The sequence below is a fragment of the Amblyomma mixtum genome, chromosome 10 (genome assembly GCF_055824585.1).
Source record: "Amblyomma mixtum isolate Tamu chromosome 10, ASM5582458v1, whole genome shotgun sequence".
NCBI lineage: Eukaryota > Metazoa > Arthropoda > Arachnida > Ixodida > Ixodidae > Amblyomma > Amblyomma mixtum.
In genome coordinates this window covers 31,554,949-31,578,538 of record NC_143021.1, presented here as the reverse complement: position 1 = coordinate 31,578,538, position 23,590 = coordinate 31,554,949, and the positions used below count along the sequence as shown (strand labels likewise).

General features: G+C 46.6%; 1 protein-coding gene across 6 annotated transcripts in view; it reads right to left on the bottom strand.

Moving 5' to 3' along the window:
• Positions 1-23,590, bottom strand: part of LOC149325535 (thiol S-methyltransferase TMT1B-like) — a 61,214-nt gene that overhangs the window by 19,480 nt on the left and 18,144 nt on the right. The window contains exon 1 of one of the 6 annotated variants that reach the window (XM_089563382.1): positions 2,599-2,897. The exons of 4 other annotated variants lie outside the window; for them this stretch is intronic. The gene's annotated coding sequence lies outside the window, so the exon portion shown is untranslated. Of the gene's footprint in view, positions 1-2,598; positions 2,898-23,590 lie in introns of those variants that run through there. One more of the 6 variants, XM_089563377.1, reaches the window with a different exon arrangement.

Sequence of the window (23,590 nt, the reverse complement as noted above, 5' to 3'; positions counted from 1 at the left end):
GGTTGCACGAAAATATAACAGACGCCGAGTATGTGCCAACCGATTATAAAGCATTCAGAAGGGATCGATCAAGAAGAGGAGGGGGTGTAGCCATACTAGTTCACCAGAGCATTTCGTGCACTGCCCTTGAGCAGTCGCACAATCTAGAAGCCGTATGGATAAAGCTCACGGATCGGACAGTTTATATTGCAGGGCTGTATAGGGCCCCAAATTCATCACCAGCAGCAATCGCCAGCCCAAGGAAATTCTCTTAGGTGACTTCAATTTACAAACAATTAATTGGAGCTCATGATCTTCCGGAGACACGGATATGGCGAGCTGTGAACGGCTTTTAGACTTGGCGTTCTCTTATAATTTAGTGCAGGTAGTAACTGAACACACAGGGTTGTGTGAAACAACATCTATCCTTGACCTCATTTCAGTGTCGCACGGTTTGATAATCCTTCTGACAGACTGTCATGTCGAAGACGGAATATCAGATCATCGAATGCCAATAGCTACATTCAGTATGCCTCCATGAATCTCTCCGGGCAACCTAAAAAAAGACTAGTTTTCAATTTTCAGTCCGCAGATGATGTGAGTGTCCTAGACTACCTTGAAACTTCTATTCATGAATTCACGTACTTCTAAGAATCACAGGCAAGCACTGATGAATTGAGGAATTTCTTTTCTAATGTCGTAACGCACTGCATAGAGCAATTAATTCCTCAGAAGAATAAGAAGTACGGGAAGAGAAGTCATTTGATTAAAAGAGAAATTATTCATGCAAAGCGCAAAATTAGAAGAAAACGGTAACCATTTTCCCAAAATACCAACATAGCTGATAAAATCAGTGTTCGCAATATGAGACAAGATTGGAAGCGCCCCATTAGGAAGTCAACAAGCGGATTTTGCAAAATAACATTAAAGAATATCTTTTCCTAAGCACCGGCTAAGTTTTGGCGGTATGTAAATTCGCCGACTAAGCAGCGCTTTTCTAATGATGAAATTAATACTGAAGAGAAAGCTAAACAATTTAATATCTTCTTTTCGTCCGTCTTTAGTAAAGATGATGGCAAAGTTCTAATCTTCACCGACTACTCAGCTCATACTCCTATTTCGGGAATTAGAATAACCGAGGAAGGTGTCCTGAACCTTTTGCTTAATATTAACACAAAAAAAGCCCCGGACCAGATGGTGTTCCTAAGGAATTGTTAATCAGATATGCTGAATGGGTGTCAAAGTTCTTTACAAAAATATTTTATTCATCAATTAGGAACAGTTCCTTCCCCACCGCATGAAAACTAGCCACAATAGTTCCGGTTCATAAAAAAGGAAGCAGTTCAGACGTTAGCAATTACAGGCCGATTTCCCTTACTAGTACTTGCTCTAAAATACTAGAACACATTATATCTAGAGACCTCTCCAACTACCTTGAAATGTATAACTTATTATCACCAGTACAGCTTTGTTTCCGTAAAGATCTATCTACGATCACACAGTTAGTAGAATTGATTCATGACGCTTCAGAAACGATAAATTGCGAGGACAGATGGACCTTATTATCTAAACTTTTCTAAAGCCTCCGATAAGGTTTCACATCCCAAACTTCTGCTAAAAATCAATACACTGTTCAAGAATTCCAACCCCACTAAATGGTTCACCTCGTACCTAAAGAACCGCCAGCAATATGTAGAAGAGTACCCTAAGGAAATGTCCTTTGGCCTCTGTTATTTCTTATTTTTATTAATGATCCGCCTAACCTCCCTTCTGTTTCATTAAGATTATTCGCCGACGAATCCGTCGTTATAATAAAATTGAATAAGTCAGTGACCAAATAAAATGGCAGAACAGCCTAAAAAACATTATCAAATGTTGCGATGACTGGCAAATGGTGACCACTCCCATAAAATCTGTATGCATGTCCATTACTATTGAAAAAAATAGATCCTGCAGTTTTCGTGTCGTATGTACGAGAACGAGCTTGGAAGGGTAGAGGAGCACAAATATTTTGTTTTAATATTTAGAAACGACATGATAAGGAATAGACACATAGAGAAAATATGTAATAAGGCTAACAAAGCTCTTTGGAACCTAAGGCGCAATTTAAAGAGTGCATTACCTGAAATCAAAAATTTGGCTTATAGGACACTGGTTAGACCTATAATTGGTTTGGTTTGGTTTGGTTTATGGGGTTTAACGTCCCAAAGCGACTAAGGCTATGAGAGACGCCGTAGTGGAGGGCTCCGGAAATTTCGACCGCCTGGGGTTCTTTAACGTGCACTGACATCGCACAGTACACGGGCCTCTAGAATTTCTCCTCCAAAGAAATTCAACCGCCGCGGCCGGGATCGAACCCGCGTCTTAGACCTATAATTGAGTAGACCTATAATTGAGTACGCGAAAATTGTCTAGGATCCTTACACAGAGAAAAACTGGAAAGGGTTCAGAAGTTGGCTTCACCATTTATCTTGAACAAATATGGTCGAAATCACTCCCCTTCAAACCTATGTCAGCTTGCAAACGTTCCCAGTTTAGAAATAAAGACCAAACATGGCAGGCTGAAATTTCTGTTTCTTATCATAAACAATGTAAGAGGGGGTTGTGGCTCAGCGGTACCTTGGTTGCCTTCCAGCGTCCAGCAAAGGTCCAGGCAAACGTTCGGGCAGCGAGCGAGCTTCACGCCTCAAAATCGTCATCGTCTTTCACCCACACAGCTCCCCACAGTGAGCGAGAGCGGCTGCTACACTATAAATGAAATAAAAATCAACAGGGCCAGCTATTTTGATATTTTAACTAATTAAACCTCTAGACACCGCCATAGCATGCATATTCCGCCTCCAGTAAACCGTAACGATGTATTTAAGTATAGTTCCTTTCCTCGAACTATAAAAGAATGGAACATTCTTGCCGATTCGCTAGTTAAGTCTGATTCCATCAATGCTTTCTTGAATAATTTAGACAGTGTTATATAACAGGGAAGAGCAGTGTACTAACCAGTTTACACTTTTCACTTGTTTGTCTGCGTGTGCCATATTGTGCTGTATGGATTACATACATTGCTGCTGTTCTGTGCATTCACACGTGTTATTTCATACGTGTAGCCGCATACTTTTATCCAGTGTGACCAGTTGTTGGCATGCATAGCGCGTTACCCTTAATGCATTTGTTGGAATTGCTTTTTTTTGTTTGTGATTTCCACTCCTGTAATGGCTCTTCAATAGGGCTGACAGTATCAAGAAAGAAAGAAAGAAAGAAAGAAAGAAAGAAAGAAAGAAAGAAAGAAAGAAAGAAGGAAAGAAAGAAAGAAAGAAAGAAAGAAAGAAAGAAAGAAAGAAAGAAAGAAAGAAAGAAAGAAAGAAAGAAAGGAAGAAAGAAAGAAAGAAAGAAAGAAAGAAAGAAAGAAAGAAAGAAAGAAAGAAAGAAAGAAAGAAAGAAAGAAAGAAAGAAAGAAAGAAAGAAAGAAAGAAACTCCGCTAGGCCACTACGCTGCCTTCTTTATTGAAGCTAATGACCATCTTTCAGAGCTTTTGATTGTTAGTTACTACCATGCAAAAACTTCTTAAGACCCTGGTAGTTAGGCGTGGTGGTTGCAGGAGAGAAAGAAAATTATCCAGAGCAGCGAAAATTTACCGCACTGGTGACAATGTACGCGTCATATCCTGTCAGCTCCAGGGGGCGGTTGTGAGCATTTGTGAAGGGCGTAGGTATACGGGAGCCCCTCCAATGTGTGCGTTACAATTTTTGAACTTTTAAGTGGGGTAAAGGCCGGTATGTGTAGTTGAACAGATGAAAACTTTTTTCTCGGAGAGGAGTCACTCTCCTCGTAACGTGAGACAAAAAAAATATTGCAGTATGGTGCCTGATTTCCTCGTTTTAATGCACTCCGACTCCCATGGAAGTTAACTCAAGAGACATAATAACGAAATTTGAGGAACCAGCGGTTATATCGCAGTTTTTGTATGCCCCACGTGAAGTGAACTCGTCTCGTACGTCATGGTTTATAGTTACAGCCACCGTTCGGCCTTTGAAACCTAAATCAAAACGTGAGCGAAAATATAATTACGAATCATCCGGTGGGTGTAGGTGTACTCCAAGTGGTGGTGCGTGTATATATTCCTTGCCTACTATTTCAAAGAGACAAAAAACACGACCAAAAATTTCGAGTGCTTACTAAACTTGTAATCAGAAGTTAAGAGAGATACATACACAACTAGTGCTGACATTCACAGCGTCTTTAGGATAGTCACTGGCAATGTGTTCGTTGCCAACGACTTTTGGTCATTACACTTGCACATCTGCTTTTGTTTTATTATGGAGCCCGAGCCCTACGGGCGATTTCAATGTGTTAATATGGTCTTTGCCAAAAAAATGTTAGTCACGTGGAAGAACAGCGCAACGCGAAAACAGCTAGAGCAGAAAAATGACGCAACAGCACATAGAGACCGCAGCACTGCGAAGGAACAGCATACGGGGAAAATAGTAGGACGAGAGATGCGCACAGGGAAAAAAACAGTACGGCGACAAAACAGCGCAGCGCAGTATTGCGCAGCGTTCGAGCGGTGAAGGCAGATCGTTTTTTTAGCTAGTGTACAGATGCCGTACTCATGCTGCAACTCCAATGCATGACGTCTCGCGTAGCGGTACAAAAGGGGCGGCAGAAAAAAGTCGAGTATTTATAATACAGTCAATAATTTAGAAGCTCAAAGAACTAAATAGAGAACAAATGAGTTTCAGGAAAACGGAATGGTATGCGGTTTTTTCGGCATGTTCTGCCTTTTCTGCTTTGTTTTAAATTTATTTGCAGTCTATATATAACTTGGCGCACGGTATTTAAAGTTGGCACGATGGAAACGACATTTTGTATAAACATGCTGTAAAGGAACTATTACTAGCGCAAGAGCCAACTGTTTAGAGGCCTGAGACCAGCCCAGTCGCGACAAAAACTCAGTCGTGTCGGCCCGACCCGGCCCTCGGAGCTGGTTGGCTATGGCAGTCGCGGATACCGTCCCGGCCTTACGAACAAACCAGACCACGTGCTGTGGTAACGTTCGCTGAAAAAGCATTCAACCTGGCAGCTTTCATTGAAACGCACAACACCATTAGAGCAAAGCGCAGTTTCCGCCTCAAGTGGTTTATACAATTATGTCAGTAAGACTCCTGGTCAGTTTTTGGGTTTGAACGGCTCTATTCTCAATAGCAGTTTTTAAACTAACCCTCAATGCAAGCCAATCCGTGCACTGCAAGCGTTAATGTGTGTTACAATTGCCAACTCAGTTGGGTTGTGCTGTACCATTTAAAAATGTAAATTGGAGCCGGTTATTTCAGACTGCTACATAAAAAAAAAAACAGAACATTCAGCCGGTAGACTCAACGAGAGACAAGGAGCGACATCAAACGCAGATGGTTCAAAGGCGCAAGTTGTCAGGGGCATCCTTTAGCTTTTAAGCCTCAAATCGTCAGTGCGAAGTGAAATGAAACAAGCCTTGTGGGAGTGTGCTTATTGAAATTGAAAGTTTATTTCTCCAACACATATTAGAGTTAGAAGAGGGCATGCTGGGCAAAAAGCTGCATAAGAAGCTTGAAGTACCACCCAACGTCCCAGGTATACATTGTGGGGGTTTAAAATGGGGGAGATAAATACGTTCTCCCCGTTTAACCGCGGCTGACATAGTTCAAAACCGCCCGGACCCCACCCCGTAGTCGCGAGCGCTACCAAGCGCTCGCCGACCACGGCAGGCCTTGCTCTGCGGGAACAAAGGAACGACACACTGGCTGACACAAACAAGGCATTTATTGCTATAACAACAATAACGCCAGCTAGCAACAAAATACACTGAGGAATCGAGGATGTCCGACTCACCAGCACGGTTACGAGCGAACGTTCGCCCACGGTAGGGCAGAGGGAATAATTCCAAGTCCGGACGGGACGAGCTGAGGGGAACATGTTTCCACACGAGGCGCCCGCGGCGAAGAGCGGAGCTTTGCACGTGAACATCCACACGCTATCCCGGTCCCAGGGAGAAGAGAGCCAGTCTTCCCCCGCGCTCGAGCGGCAAAACACGCCATCCGTGGCGCTGGTGTCGCTGCGACGCGAGCGCCCTCCCCTGTTCGTAAAGTAACCCAACTAAAGGGAGTGCGTTGCGGGGAAGCTAACCACAAAGGACTAGTGCGTTGAGGGAAAGCGAACGCAGGGGACGAAGGCGTCCCCACATCATCGACAGCAGTACGTTCGCGTACAACAGGCATGGGTACAACATAATATCCCCCTAAAAATGAAAAAAAAAACGAGCGGAAGAAAAAAGGCAGTATAACGCTTACTAAAGAGATTCACAACAGCGCTACGGAACGAGGACAGAAGGAACACGAAAAACTCAGGACGGGCGCTGTGTTTTTCGTGTTCCTTCAGTCCTCGTTCCGTAGCGCTGTTGTGAATCTGTTTATTAAGCATGAACCAACTAGCCCACACCAGAATCCTCTTATAACGCTTACCGCGTACACAAGAAACGAAAATGGGCATACATAAAACAAAAAAATTGCATGCATTACATTACACAACACTTATCTACAATGCAACCACAAAAGGTTCGAAAATGATTATGGTGTGTTTATTGTTTATTCAATCCTAATAAATCAATAATGAGTGCGTACTGGTTACAAAAACCCATCCCACAACGCTCCACCATACTGCGCTCAGCTGTTTTTTGTCGTCGTGCTCTTCTTTTTTCTTTCTGCTTTTCTGCTTTTTCCGTAAGTCCTTTCGTCTCTGTGCTGTTCTTTCCGTCGTGCTGTTTTGACACGTAATGTTTTTTTTTTCGTCTGCTGCTTTGTGACTGTGTCGTTTTTTTCTGCTGTCCTGGCACGCGCGGTTTTCTCATGCTGTGTTTCCTTTTTTTGTGTGCCCTCAATAGCATAACACACAAGATGGGACTGGAGGGGAAGACTCCACAGCGCTGAACTCACGACCAAACTTTAACCCTTTAAAACTGTAGGTATACTGAACTCGCAGCCATTTCTCAGTGTGTGCTACACTTAGCCGTGATTTATTTATTTCAGGGGAATTTATCATGGTGCATCTCGTAAATGGGGAACTCTTTTTATGACAACTGTCGACCAAACGAAATAAACTATTTTATGAAAACTATTTTATCCTGCACCATTTTCTCCCCACACATTTGTCCATCACCAATATCTTTTTTTTTTTCAGTATAGCTCCAGGTGCGTCTCCGAAAAGGTAAATGGTTTTACAATTTTTCTGGGGCTTATTTCCGCACTCCGAGACGTACTGGACAAAGCGTTACACTTAGCATCCATTGTGTAACTGTAAGAAATTTGTATATGCTTGTAAAAAATTAATTACTTATCTTCTGCTTTGTAAGTCTGACTAATTGGCTTTCTTGAAGCCTAAATAAACCATTCAGTCGGAAACCAATTATGCATCGAAAAAACGAGACGCCCCTGAAAAGGCTAAACAAAGAGAAAAGTTAGGAAATATATGCAAGAAGGACACCCTTGGTTAGGTCCCAAATGAACTAAAATTACAAAAAAGAAATGGGAAAACATGACACCACGATACACAGCTGTCAGTGAAGTGGAATCGTTTATCTGGAAATAATGACGACATGGGGCATCCCTGACTTTTGAAATATTGTAGGATTCAGCGAGCTCTCGCTAGCACTACACCCTCGATGCCTGGCAACAAGACAGTTGCGCTCTTCGAATCGTGAATGCTGGGATAAAATGTGCTGTGAACCGTTAATTGCGAGGACGATCGCTAAAAAAGTGATAAGTACAGCTTTCTTAGGTGTCTGTTTAGGAACCAGCCAGCCTGCCTAATTTAACTTGCGAGAACGTTTTTGCAGGCTAGTTGGTATACACATTACTTGAATTCTTTTTTAGCGCTGAAAGACAGCACAGGAAGGAAAGAACTTGTCAGGACAGGGCGCTCTGTCGTCCTGTTAAGTTCGTTTCTTTCTGTGCTGTCTTTCAGCGCCAAAAAAGAATTCAAGTACCTAATTAAACATTTACCAGAGGCGAACAGAACGCTGTAAATAACTAGAATATTATATCCCAACAAACTAGGTTTCATGCTTGAAGGCCCGTTTCTCAGCATATTTTTACTCTCTATCGGCCTTTGCTTTAACCCAAAGACATACGTGAGCAAGCCTGTCGCCGCCGAAAGCACGACGCCGGTACCAAGTCTGGCGTGAGAGAAAGAGCGTCTACTTGAAGGAAACATGTGGGCTGCTGGAAGCATTTCTAGACCTTCTTTGGCGGTTAAAGAAGAATGACACTTGATATGCACGCTGTAAACAGTGCGCGGAGCTGTACCAGAATTTTTATTTATTTTTATTTAATACATACTGCTATCCTCACTGTCGACGCTGTTGTAGGGTTGGGGCATATTATACAAGAAGAGAAAATGACAGAAAGACAATGTACACTTAATTAATTCTGATAAAGTTCGAGATGGCACAGTGGAACAATGGAAAAACACAATGGAAACAACTGAACAAATGACACAAGGCTACAGTCAGAACACACAGACCACACAAGACTTGCAGGGAGGCAAAACTGACAAATTCAGAACATTCTGCTGTCAGGATAATGTGGGTAGCTAGTGTTACGTTGCAAGACACTGCTGGCCTGTGGGCCAGAGATCCGGAAACTGTTTGTGCTGTGTCGCGTTCCGACTCATACTCGGCGTCGCAGAGTGCCGGCCTCGTCGCGGACGCGGGTCTCATGTTCGGCGTTCGAAAACGCGAACGCAAAAGCCGAGGGACGCGAACACGGGGACACGGCATTCGAGAACACGACCGTCAGCGCCCAGGGACGCTTCCTCCCGAGAACGCGCTGCTTGGTCTCGTGGGCGTTCGAGGGAGCAGAGTGAACGAGCGGGAGTCAACGAGGAGGGTCGTCCTCCAGCAGCGGAAGAGAGCAGCTGCTCGGGGAGCCAGTCTGTACCTTCCAAGGGCCTGGGGCCCACTTTTCTTTTGGGTCAAATTCTTTGAATAAAGACCCATTTCCCAGCCTTCAGCGAGTCCACAGACCGTACCTCGCAACAAACTGGTTGGCAGCGGCGGGATAAGGACAAGGCTGGTGGACAGCTGCTGACGAGAGAGCGTCTTCGAGGATCTGGGATCAACGGAGCTCCGCTACGTGGCTCAGGGAGTCACCTTCGTCGCAGCGCAGCATGAAGGCCAGGTGTGAAGAAAGCCTCTCAAAGGAAACCTCGACGATCTGGGATCGCCGGACTTGCTGCATGGTGTAGCTTCTTTGACGGCGGGATAAGGACAAGGCTGGTGGACAGCTGCTGACGAGAGAGCGTCTTCGAGGATCTGGGATCAACGGTGCTCCGATACGTGGCTCAGAGATCACCTTCGTCGCAGTGCAGCGTGAAGGCCAGGCGAGAAGAGAACCGCTCAAGGGCAACCTCGACGATCTGGGATCGCCGGACTTGGCAGTTCCTGACTTCGGAAGTCACGGTGGCCATCGAGGACTCCTGGTTGGGTGAGTGCTGAAGCGACTACGTATTGCCAGATGATTTAGAACCCAGTTCTATCTTAGCAATCGACTGCATTTATTCAACACAGGGTGTGTGATTAGTTTGCAGATTTTGTAGTCGGCTCTCGCCAACCATGGATTTAAAGAAATTGAGTAAAGACGAATTGCTGCTGTTAGCAGCTGAACTTGGTTTAGAAGTAAACCAACGTACGCGGAAGCCAGAGATTCGCCATAAAATTGAAGAGGTGGAGTTTGAAGAGGACGAGATAACGGAGGCTTGGGAAAAGATATGCCGAGTGCAGAAGGAAAATGAGCGGAAAAGAATAAAGAGCAACGGGTAGCGTCAGAGCAAGAGAACCGGGAAATAGAGGAACAGGAACTGGAGTTGAAAAGATTGCAGCTTGAAGTTGAGATGCTACGAGAAGCACTCAGGAATGAAGGATGCGTAACTTCGGCAAAAGCGAAGAGTGAGAAAGCAGAGTGCCAAGGACATACACAAGAAGAAGGTAGTCTTAAAAGGTGCGAAAAGGAGCGACAGGACAATCCTGAGAGGCACGAGTCGCATAACCCAGAGGGAGTGGAACGTCCGAAGGTCATTTGCGCGGAGTTGGTGCCTAGCTGCGATGCTAACGAGATAGTTTCTCGTCAACCCGGAGAGAAATGTACCCTTAGCAAGTGTGGGAAACCTAAGGAGTCGGTTTTTGGTCCCGAGGTGCACGCGGGAGGCTCGCAGCAAAGAGAAGAGATGAACGCACCACTGCCGGAGCAAAAACAAATGAAGGGCTGTTATCTTGAGTTGGCAGGCTATCTGTCACTGATATAAGGAAAGATGGGGTTGTCTTAAAGCCTAAAGAAAAGAACCGCATTGCGTGTCAGAAAGCATGTTATGAGCGTGCGACGCGGGCGGATAGGTCAGAGAACAACCCCCCCCCCCCCCCTCCCCAAAATGCCAGGAAGTTGTCGTCTAAAGGCGAAAGTGGCAGTAAGGCCACAAAAAGGCCTCGACATGTAAAAGTAGCACAGTTGTGTTGTCTGAAGACAAGTGCAGTCGGGATGAGAGTGAGTCGACCTGCTAGAAACAGGACATTGGCTTCTCGAAAAACGAGAATAAAAAAAATATTAACGAACCCTGACTGCACACACACTCAACCGAGAGATTCTTTGAAAAAGTGTGGGATGATCCCCCGGAAAAGACGACGTGGAAAGCCACCACAGCAAGTTTGTGGCGCCAGGCTACAATGAAAGGCACGGAAAACTCGTTTGCGTCTGCCGTGTCGGCAGACGCAAACGCAGAAAGGGAATAGTGCAGCCGGCTCAAAGTGTGGAGGGGGGACAGACAGTCGCCTTGCTGGCAGACCATTGTTATATAGCAGGGTTCGGCACTGCACGCGCTACCGAGGCTTTCACAGTGTCTGGACAGGGCACAGAGACAAAGACAGCGGTCAAGGAATGTCCAACGCTAGAGTTTTCATTCGTCGCGCTTCCGCAGCTGAAGTGATCAGACAGACGCGACCCCGAAGGGCACGGCTGAAATGTTAATCACTGAGCACAAATGAGAGGTTACTTGTGCTTATCGTTTTCTTTTGTGACCGCTTTGAAATAGTTCGTTGCATTGCTTGACAACCTGATGACAGGCTACAGCGCAGTGAAAGTCTCTGCTGGGTCCTGGAGAGTAAATTGAAGGACCAAGAACTTTCTATTTAGTTGTTAATGATTTTGCCGTAGTAAGACAGCAGACAACAGTGAAAAGTAAATTTAGCACATATTGCAAGAGTACAAATTCGACGTGAGAACCGAAATGCGGACGGTCTGAGTAGAGGGTTCTAAGCTACGAGAATATGAGACGGCGTAAAAGCTTCTTCGTAGACCTCTGCGTTGCTTTTGTTGTGTGTTTTGCCATGTGTTGGCGTGAGCCGAATACTTGTTCAGCAAAAACAGGCAGGGAGAGTTTTTCTGGTAAACGGCGTCTGGCAGTCGTTCGTCGCTTGGGCACCGTCAGCCAGGGGTTTCCGCGAACGTGTGTGCGTGTGTGTGTGTGTGCGCGCGCGCGCAATGAGCGCATGCATTTGCCCTGTTGCCATCCGGAGCGCCTTCTCTCGACCCTGCATCTGTGGACGCAGCCTCGGCGAAGGACTTCATCGGGGGGAGGAGTTTGTTACGTTGCAAGACACTGCTGGCCTGTGGGCCAGAGATCCGGAAACTGTTTGTGCTGTGTCGCGTTCCGACTCATACTCGGCGTCGCAGAGTGCCGGCCTCGTCGCGGACGCGGGTCTCATGTTCGGCGTTCGAAAACGCGAACGTAAAAGCCGAGGGACGCGAACACGGGGACACGGCGTTCGAGAACACGACCGTCAGCGCCCAGGGACGCTTCCTCCCGAGAACGCGCTGCTTGGTCTCGTGGGCACGGCGTTCGAGGGAGCAGAGTCAACGAGCGGGAGTCAACGAGGAGGGTCGTCCTCCAGCAGCGGAAGAGAGCAGCTGCTCGGGGAGCCAGTCTGTACCTTCCAAGGGCCTGGGGCCCACTTTTCTTTTGGGTCAAATTCTTTGAATAAAGACCCATTTCCCAGCCTTCAGCGAGTCCACAGCCCGTACCTCGCAACACTAGGAAGAAAATTATCCACGGACGGCCACTTAACACGTCATCAGGTAAGGCATTCCAGTCACGGACTGCGTGGGGGAAAATGAGTACTTGAACGTATCGTTGTGTGCTCGGTATTCGATTAAATGTTTGTAATATTGTGTTCTTGCGTTGCGATCAGCTGAGAGTGAAATGTAAAGCTCGCTGTTGAATTTAAGGGCTCCAGTCAAGAGACGATAAACAAATTTTAGGCGTACATGCTTTGTGCAGCTTCTAATAGTGCTGAGACCAGCCTGTGTAAGAATGTCCGTTCGAGAGTCGAGCCGGCGATACTTATTGCGAACGAACCTGATAGTCTTGCGATGTATGCTTTGAAATTTCGTAATTAAATTATCTCTGTGAGAGAACCAGCATATTATGTTGTATTCCAAGATTGGTCGCACGAGGGATGTATATGCACGTAATTTTTTATCGCGTGAGACGAAGTTGATGAAACGCCTCGACGAGCGAAGTTACGTAGGCTACATGCTTGTTCCACTTCAATTCTGAATATATGGTTACGCTAAGGTACTTATATTCGTCTATAAGTTTTACTATGCGATGTCCAGTTTTATACGGGGAAGCGAGTGTTTTTTTGCCTTAACGCCGTCATCACAACTGATTTTTAGGTAGGTCTGGTGTCATTGCTATTCTTGGCACCAATTTGACATTACTTCCATATCGGCGTTTAACTTGAACTGGTCTTGTTAGCAAATTATTTCTTTGTATATTATTCAATCATCCGCAGACATGGGAACAGTAGCGTCAATACCATTGGTTATATCATTTATAAGTATTGCTACGGACGCTGGGAGGACGACGAAGTGTTTTGAAAACGAAGACGACGCTGAGGTGCGCGCTTGTGTGTTGTGTGACTGTTCCAAGCCGTCGAAATTTTGCCTAGCGGATTACCGTAACAATATTAGCAATAGAATTGGCGCTAATACCGTGCCTTGCGGTACCCCTGAAGTTATTTCTACGTGCCACGGCCAGTGCTGCTATCTAGTCAGTAACCATATTTGTGCCAAGAACGTTTTCAATTTTGTAGATGAGCATGGGGTGGGACACGCGATCAAAAGCCTTTGAAAGGTCAAGGAATAACACATCGATTGGTCCGCGCATGTCACCTGTCGATGCCAAGTCATGTATGGCTTCCAATAGCTGCTCTGTTGGGGACAAGCCTATACTGAAGCCATGCTGGTTTTTATTGATTAATTCATTCTGTTCACAATAGGTTACGATGTTTATAAGTACAAAATGCTCTAGAATTTTTCATACAGTAAAACTAAGGGAAACTGGACGGTAGTTTGCGGGGTTATTAATGTCTCCAGTTTTATGCATTGGAACAACTTTAGAAACTTTCTGTTCACTGGGTACGTCGCCAATAGACAGGGATTTATTCTAAACAAGGAGTTGATATTTGGAAATCCATTCTACGTACTTTTTCAGAAACTGGTCAGGAATATTGTCGGGGCCACTAGATTTCTTGCCATCGATGTTGAGTAGTAGACAGTATGCCTGGTTCTGTTGCAAATACGAGGGCGTACCCAAAAGAAAACGGACTTATTTTTGTTTGAACTTATTTGTTCACATTTTAAGCACAGACCTTCAATCTCCTTCAAAGTATTCCCCACTTGCAATGATACGCTTGTCGAATCTTTCATTCCATTTTTCAAAACATTGTTTAAATTCATCTTTTGTGATGCTTGACAGTGCCTCCGTTGTTTTTTTCTTCACCTCAGCAACATCAGCGAAACGCTTTCCATTCACCTATTTTTTCATTCTAGGAAACAAAGAAAGTAGCACGGGGCAAGGTCGGGAGAGTATGAGGGTTGAGGAATAGGAGTCATGCCATTTTTGGTTCAAAATTTCCTTAGAGACAGGGCTGTGTGAGCAGGGGCATTGCCATGATGGAAAAACCAGTCACCCCACCGCCACAAATCTGGCCGCTTCCACCGCACACTGTTGCCCAATCTTTTCAAAACATCCAAGTAGAAAGCCTGGCTAACTGTCTGACCCTGCGGAACAAATTCTCAATGAACGACTCCTCTCACGTCGTCGAAAAAACAAATCAGCATTGTTTTGAGGTTTGGCTTCACCTGACGAGCTTTCTTGAGGCGAGGTGAATTTGAAGTTTTCCATTGGCATGATTGTTGCTTTTATTCAGGATTCGATTCAGGAACACTTGAGTTGTCCCCATAGCATCGTCCTTGTACGTCTTTTTTAATATTTCAAGAGTTTCCATTCAACTTTTTCCGGGCAAAAATCTACATTTCACCGGCGCACGCTGTTCACGAAAATCAGCCATTGCAAATACGACATTCACACAAAACAGTCGTCACTCTAAAACTCTGCCTAAACTAGTCTGACCTCCTTCAACGATGGCACTCGGCTTACTGACTCTGGAATGTTCGTTCTATGCGCTCCAAGTGGCAAAACACGGTACCACAGAAGCTTTGCCGACCAAAAAATTTAGTCCGGTTTCTTTTGGGTACCCCCTCGTAATTCGCCTAACTGGCTCCTGGCTTTTTCCCGGTTTGATAATTGAGGTCTGATGCTATTATTCACTGTAAAAGCGGTTTTAAAGTAATGAGGGAACCTGATGGCTTTCTGAGACGATTCTATTTCAGGTGTGTTATTTTGTTTGTGCTTGCGTGTGTTTAGGTAGCACCAGCAGTTACTGGGAGCTGATGGTATAAAGTTGTTTAAAGTGAGATTTATGTATTTGCACTTAGCAGTTTTAACAGCATGTTTTAGCGCTAGTGATGGCTCATGCATTTTGTTCTTGTAGTTTATTACTAGGTGCTTGCTTTCGGGCTTATTTTATTTATTTCGATTTATTTTCCGGGCCTTCCCACTTTGTATGGTAGCTTTCCTGATAAAATTGTCTCAAATTTCGATATTGTAGGCTTTACTTAAGCATGGCTGAAGGACGACTTTGTATCCGACGGATATTTTCGCGGCAGTTCCGCTGATATTCGCAAGGAAGAAATTATTGTGCTATTCACGCACACTTTGGATGCGCAATCGACTCAGGGTATGCGACGAGATAGTTTGGCTTGAAGTAAAATGTTGCCACATAGGTAGCCGGTTTATTGATTAATTGCTACTCTCCGCCGAGCAGTCAACGTCAATAATTTAATGCTCTCATTGAAATAAGTAAATCAGAACACAGACATGAAAAAATCTAGCGGGCTTTTATAAGGCGACTCCCATGTCCGAAGTTTTAAGACAGCTACAGTGAATTCTGTTTAAAGTAGAGATTATTTTAAAGGGACACTACAGGGGAACAATAAGTCAGGACAGACTCACTAGTTGGCGTCAACTGATAAGCCAGAAAATTGTGTATAAGTGAAGTACACGCAATGTTGGCCTTCGTGGATTTGTACATGCGGGTGTGAAGTATATACTGCGATTTTTCGTGAAACGCTACTTTACCACGAAAGGGAAATTACCGTCGAAATACGAGGAAAGCTGTGCGGTGAGAGTTTCGAAGAGTCTCATGAATAAAACAGCGCAAGACAGGTGATGGAGAAACAGGATAAAATACGAGCCCAGAAACTTTCGCCTCGCATTCTGTGCACTCTACTCAGGCTACCTGTGGCCGTTGCACTCAGCAAATTCAGAATCGCAAGCTCTCAACTGCATTCACGCTCTGTAGTGCTTGCCGGGCGGCCATTTAGGCGGTTTCGTTCTCATCTGCAGCCTTCGAGTGGGCTACTTTACAAAGTGTCTGCATGTTTTCTTTTAATATGAGGTAATGTAGACACGATTTCCATGTTCTGCGAAAACATCATCCATGTTTTCTGCGCAGTGGAAGCGTTCGTATGTTTGAGCAATACTAAAATATCTAAGTGCATGCACTCTCACCACATGCATGCATTGTTATCTGTCATTTTAATAATGAATTATTTCCATCACCATACAATGTTGGAGGGGATGGAAATAAAAGCGGTTATCGCTTGACAAGGTTCCCACCCCCTGTACAGCAAGTGGGCAGTGGCATGCGACGGCAGTTCTGAGAAAAGAGAGAGAGAGAGAGAAAGAAAAAAAGACAACAGACAAATACACAATCACCAGCGTGTGCAGAAAATCAATACGGGTTTAAGAGATAACAACAAAAGCAACAACAACAACAAAAAAATGCTATAAAGATTATAACAACAGCAACCAATACATGAATACAAGTTTAAAGTATGAATACTAGAAAAATATGGCTTCAGAAATAAAGTAGTTGAGAAGACCAGAGCAGCTAATGTTTCCTATGCCAATGTTTGCAGCAATTAATCTATTCGGAAGTGAGGGAAGTTGGAATGTTACGATTTGGCATCCGTAGTTTGTTCTCACTACAGGTACCACACAGTGTGGTTTGCGACGGCGTGGGTATGTGCACTGAAATAACTGAATTGCGGCTAAGTCAGATATGTTTGTAATGCATCTTCTTTGTTCATTTCATTCGATAAAAAGAAAAAACTTTCCCAGAGCTGCCCATCAAGCATGCAGTTCGTGAAGCGCCGGCAAGCAGGGCCGGATTTTAGAGCTTATCATTCGAGTGCTCTAAAGCGAAGCTGTAGCATACAGATGCGATATGCAGCAAACTGGTAGGAACGGTACATGCGCTTGCGCGGAAAAAAACGTTCAACCTGCTGAAGTGTTTTCGCCGATATTATGCGTGCATTCCCTGCCGGCCATTACTGACGGCAGGCAGCTGACTACAACAGAGTGGAACGTACAGTCGCGAGCAAAAAATATTAGCACAGATCACTGGCAATTAGAATTCGTATATCTCACCACGCGGCGCTGCGGTACGCAGACGAGGCAGTACAAGGGGATATGGGCTGGGCATCGTTCGAAGCACGGGAAGCTAAGAGTAAAATACTATATGAAGAACGCCTGAGGAAACTGGACGATAACAGATGGGCAGCTAAGGTATTTAAATATTTGTACAGAAAGAACGTTGACTCACAGTGGCGGAAAAGAACTAGAAAACTAACCAGTAAGTATGCCGGTCATGAGGACGGAGAAAGAAAGAGCATTAAACGACAGGTTAAAAACGCGGAAGTTAAAAATTGGATTAATTCAATAGAAAAGAAACATAGTGTAGAACTCTATCGATACTGGAAAAGGCAGATCAGGAAAGAATTTTTCTATGATAACTCAAGAGGCAGTGCCCTACTTTTTGAAGCTAGATCAGGGTGTCTTAGAACGCGCAGCTCAACTTCTGCCTCAAGGCAGACTTCTCGAATAAAAAAAAATTTACGAAGATGATGACGCATGTGCAGTGTGTGGTAGATCTGTGGAAACAATTGAACACCTCATAATCAAATGTGATGGTATCCATCCGGATGTCGATGCAGGCACAGTCACTCTTTCTGAGGCCCTAGGGATTAAAGATAACAATGGTCATGTAAATAAATCTGCAGTGGAAGTCAGCAAAAAGTGATTGGAGGATTGGTGGCTGAAAAGCAGAGATAACACGTCTCAGCTCGCGAGCTGAGACGTGTTTGTTCTGAGCTCCGTGTTTCATCCTCGTTTCTCTTGTGCACGGACATCTTCTGGAGGCTACGAACTGCCTTCTGTACCACCGGAGGTAAAGGACACCCCTCTGGACAGATTTCCGGCAAGGTGGGCGACATCTCAAGTACGAAAACATAACCGACAACCCCAGGCGCAAGCTAGGCTTAGCTCGGCGCTGCTGAGCGAGGCCGCGCTGCGCGCCTGTGGCATGGATTCGGCGTCATTGGTGGAGGCCACGCGGCCGCCTGCTGCCTCCACGTCAGTGCATGACTCGGCGGCTACAGACTTGCCCGCTGGAGCGTCTTCCGATTCTGCGACTTGCGACATGGACTGCACCACCGCCCCCGTGTCTCTCGCATTGCCACAAGGAACTGTTCCCGTGGCTGCAGTTTCGTCTCCCCTTCCAAGGTCAACTGTACCGGTTGAGCCCGTGACACCTCGTCAGCTACCGCAAGGAACTGCGCCTGTAGAACCAGTTGCGTCTTCCTTACCAAGGCCACCCGTACAGATTGAACCGACTGAGCCCCTGCCACCTCAACTGACACCACCGGTGAGTAGCGCCTCAGGTGCGCTTCTACCGACCCCAAAACTGTTCCGCGTCACCATCAATCCTACATTGCGGTTTGACATTACTGCCATCCCTCCCCGTTATGTTCAGGCCACTATTGATCACGTTCTCGGCTCGTCTAACTATTGTGGATTTGTTGTGCATCATTCTTCCAACACTATCACAGTGAACTTACCAACCTTAGCGGCCTGAGAAAATGTGCAGTGTGACGCAGGTCCCCCTGGACTCAAGCAAACATGTCCCCGTACAAGTCTATTATGCATCCGGGCCTGACACCCTCCGATGCATCGTCTACCACATCGACAGCACTAGCCCTCCCCAGGAAGTGAGAACAAATATCCGTTGTTCTACACACACAGTACTCCATGCCCGGCCTATGGGGCGCCGGTGCACGTACCTCCTCACCCTTCAAGGCCCGTCCAATCTACCAGACTACATGACCTATTACGGCGCCATTGTCAAGCCGCAGCCCTTCCGTCCACGCCGTATCTTTTGCTACCACTGTCATAAAGAAGGGCATATGCAGACTACCTGCCCCAATCCTGCAGCAGTGGCCGATATGGACCAGACAGCAGGCCTTTGTGCCCTGTGCAAATTACCAGGCCACGACATTCGTTCTCCTAACTGTCCAAAGAAGGAGGCAAAGAAGTCGAACAAGCCGTCCGAGAGCACTGGCATCAGCACAAGCAATCGCTTCGCTGTTCTAGCGTGTGCTGAAGACGACTTCCCTGCACTTCCTACACCTGACTCCCCGACTATCAACGTGCCTGCTCAGCCACTTTCCTACGCACAAGCTGTTCACCGTCGAGGAAGGAAGCCCACATCAACACGTAAAGCCACGGACACCACAGATGGACACCGCTCTCGACAATGCCATCGCAGAGGCTCGTCGCCACTTAGAGGATCTCACTAAGCGTCGAGAACAGCGGCGCTCACAGCCATCTCGAAGAAACATAGCGAACGAGCTACCTCCTCACGAATCATCTCCAAACAGCACTGAGCCACATAACGGCGCCGAGGTCCCATCTAATGTGCACTCCCCGGCAGTGGAGAAAATAATGGCACTCATGCAGCAGTTGACCACCCTGATCGTTGAAGCTCTTCGGCCTCGCCATGGCTAGTGCATCATCTCTGGTGGTGCAATGGAACTGCCGTGGCTTTGCCAATAAGTCATCTGAAGTGAACATCCGCCTACGTGACGGCAAACTCAAGGCCTGGGCCTTCCTTCTTCAAGAGCACAATTCCCTTCCTCGCCTCTCTGGTTTCTGCGCGTACCATTCTCCTTCCATCCCTGATCGCCGCTGCATCGCTTCCTCCCTCCATCCCGATAAATCTGCAATTTATGTTCATCGTTCGGTTCCCCATACACCGATCGATCTTTCACGGTGGTGCAACACTCGCCAGGAGGTCGTTGGCCTTCTTGTAAAACCTGCACATACACCACTGATACTTGTATCTTTCTATGGTCGTCCGGGAACAGTGTCTCCCAACCTAGGTTGGATTCGTTTTCTCCGTAATAACTACCCGGGCCCCCCTATTTCAACGGCGCTCACACATCGTGGGGCTATACCTTTGGATTCCTCCCGGGGTGCTCACATTCATGGCACCTTTCTAGATCATTCATTTCAACTACTAAATCAACCCCAAACTTCAACGCGCCCTCGGGGTGGTCCGTATTCGCCTGATTTGTCTTGGTGGTTAGGGCCCGGCTTGGGGCAGTGATCACAGCCCTATTTTAATCTCCATCACAACTTCGCGTCTCCGGAAAATACGCCGCAGCGTGCGCTTTACATCATGGGATTCCGTACGCGCAGATAATAGGTTGTCTACGCTGAACCCACCTACTGTTCTGTCTACCCTCTCAGCTGTTTTGTCGACTCATACATTCGCCACTACTGTAAATGAGGATGATCCGAAACCGGACATGCATCTCCTTAATCTCTGGGCTCTTCGTCGCAGGGCGGATCATTATGCTTCTCGTAATCCCGACGACCTTTCAGCTCTTCCAGCTCTTCATCGGGCTACTGCACGTGCGCGGCGCTACTCAAAGCGACTTAGCAGACAACGCTGGGCTGCATGGTGTGCCCGCCTCTCCTCTACACAGGGTAATAAACATCTTTGGCGGGTATTTCACGCCATGGAACGCACTTCTCAAGTAGCTGATTATACCGAAAGCATTCGCTTGGCTCTGAATGTGGATGAAACTTCATTTGCACAACAAGCAGCCCGTCAGTTTTTCCCACATCATGACTGCCTCCCTACCCCTTCTCCCATATTATCGATTTCTGAGCCCCCTGATGAGGTTACTTCAGATTTTACCATGGCAGAATTGCTGGCCTCCATAGATCGCCTCAAAACAAGCACTGCTCCCGGGCATGACGGTGTACCTAACTCGTTGTTTCGCAACTTGGAAGGACCTGCTCTACATTCCCTCCTTGATACATTCAATGAGGTGTGGCATTCTGGAGTTATTCCTGCAGAGTGGAAACATTCTATCGTTGTCCCAATCCCCAAATCAGGTCAGCCGCCGGTACTCTCTTTCGGCCCTCCGCCCTATTTCACTTACGCCTACTATCTGCAAGCTTTATGAACACATTCTAGCAGCTCGCTTGTCGTGGTGGCTGGAATCGAATGATTGTTATCCAGAATCTCAAATTGGGTTCCGCCCTCACATTGGAACAGAAGACGGTCTGGCTGTTTTGGCTGCGGACGTACTAAACCATTCTCCCCATAGTCATCTTGTTCGTACGGTTATCGCGACTGACATCACAAAGGCATATGACAACGTCCTACACTCTTCTATTCTTGGCACCCTTCAAGATCTCGGTCTCCCGCATCGCTTTCTCCTTTCAATTCACTCATTTTTAACGAACAGAACCTTCAGTGTACGTATCCATGGGAAGCCTTTTGGTCACTTTACCTCCAACCGCGGTGTACCCCAGGGCTCCGTCCTCGCCCCCACATTATTTAATGTAACTTTTATACCTCTTGTCCGAGCCCTAGAGAAAATTCCTTCTGTGCGCGTCCTTGCGTACGCCGACGACATAACCTTGTGGTCCTGTAATCCAGATGCGTCTGTGCAACAGTCGGCGCTTCAGCAAGCGCTGGATGCCTTAACATCACGACTACCCCCTTTGGGTCTGACCCTCTCGTGTAATAAATCTTGTTTCATTCGCATTGGCAACAGAAGTGGCTTACGGAAAGCAGCACCTTTTACCTTTACGGTAGACAATTCTCCAATTCCTCAAGTTGAAAGTGTGCGTGTTCTAGGTCTTCTACTTCATACATCTGGGACTGGGACTCCGTGGCTAAACGCGACCCGTAAATCGGCTCACGCTACTCTCGGTCTGATTCGACGCATAGCTATGCGCTCTGGCGGAGCGCGTTTTGATACTGCCCGTCAGCTCGTGAGCTCCATCCTTCAGCCGCGGATAGTGTACCAAGCGCAATTTCATCGCCTCACCCGACGACAGTGGGACTCCCTTGAATCAATCAATCGGGAGGCTATGCGCGCCATAACTTATCTTCCGCGTATCACACCCATACCCATTCTGCAAGAGTACGCTCAACTTAATACATTGAGTGAACTTATCGAAAAGCGTGAGGCAAACAGAGGACGCAAGATGTCGCTTCAGCTTCATCGTTTGCAGACTCTTCCTCCATGGTCATACTGTCAGCTCACAGACAATCGCCCCTCTGCTTCGACGCCGATATCAGCCGCCCATCTTCCTTCAGGCTGCATAATATACACCGATGCATCACACACAGCAGTGCAGGGAGTTACTGCAGTTTACAGTCCCTCACATCCTCATCTCAACTCCCGCGCTACATATAGCACGGATACTTGCTCCCCCCTGGCCTTGGAGCTTCAGGCGATACACAATGCCATTGCTTCCCTTCCACTCGTACCTACTTTCAATATTGTACACATTTACACCGACTCCCTTGCCGCCCTTAAGCAGCTTAAGGCTGTCCGGCGCTCATTCCAAGTTACACAATCCATTCACCAACTTTGCACAAAATACCCCTGTCCTGTGCGTATACACTGGATTCGCGGGCATGCCCAGGATCCGCATAATATTCATGTGGATGCAATGACACACCTTGACACATCCGATATCCCGCCACCTTCCCCTCTTCCCTCAGATCCGTTCCTGTCCCATGTTTCCGAGAAACAGTCTTTGCGTCAGCGAACACGCGCTCTAATTCCTCCGTGTTCGTACCCTCTCCCCCGGAGTCTCACTCGGGAGGAGGAGGTATCTGTGCGCCGGATTCGGGCAGGAGCGGCTCTGACTCCTTCTGTGCGTCATCGGTGGCGTGACAAACGTTACGAAGGGACAGACAAGTGTCCCCATTGTGGTGCTGCGCCCGACCAGTGTGATGAAAAACACTTGCTGTGGACTTGCCCGGCTACAGCTTCCGTGAGACGACGTTTACTAAGAAAGGTTGGCCTGCGATGGGACGTTGCAGACGACTATACCAAGTGGACTCTAGGTAATCGCTATATCACGAACTTTTGCCGCTTTTTAAGCGAGGCTTGTTTGCACTCCTTTTTATAACTTTCTTTCCTTTTTCATTATGCCTGATGGCAAACAGCTCGAATAAAAAAAAAGCAGAGATGTGGCATAAGGTTAGAATTGTAGGAAACCGTAGTTAAAGGTGATGGCGAATCTTAATGAGAATTGCCAACACAGTAAACAAAAAAAATAATAAAGAAAAGCTGAGCATGGTGGAAATTGACACCGCCCGTTTCAAAGGGGGCGCTCCTATCCATCCATCCATCCATCCATCCATCCTGCCTAACGGGCCGTTTCCATGTTTGCAGCCTGGGGGGGGGGGGGGGGGGGGGGGGGGCGGCAGGAAGTAAGCTTTATCAAGCGTGCACCGCCCGAGCGTTGAAGTGCCGACCCTACGTGACTGTGCTTGCGGAATTTATTTTGGCTCGGTTATCATGACCAAAGATTGCTCTTTTTTATTACTGTTTTTTTATGTCCGCGATGGTTGGTCAAAAGGAACTCGCGGGAACAATACATGATAGCGCTGCTTTTAGCCAGTAATTCTGCTGTCCGTGGCTGTCCACTGAACCCCCCTAATACTGTAGAATGGAAATGGCCCGGCACTCTCGCTATCAGCCTCTTCGCCACCCGCAGCGCCACGCGTTGTCATTCCGGCACTCTGGTGTTTCGTCGTATGTGCTAATCTTTTTTACCCGCGACTGTACCCTTATTGTGTTCCGCTTACAACCCACAGAAAACAATTCACGAAATCGCTATGACCCCAGCAGAGTCGATCATAGCACCGTCTGCGGACATAGTGTGCAGTTAGCCAACGAACACGCAATGGTCTAACCCACAGTGCGCCGTTTTATGAGCAATGCGCGTGGAATTTTTTCGCCCAGCTGTGGT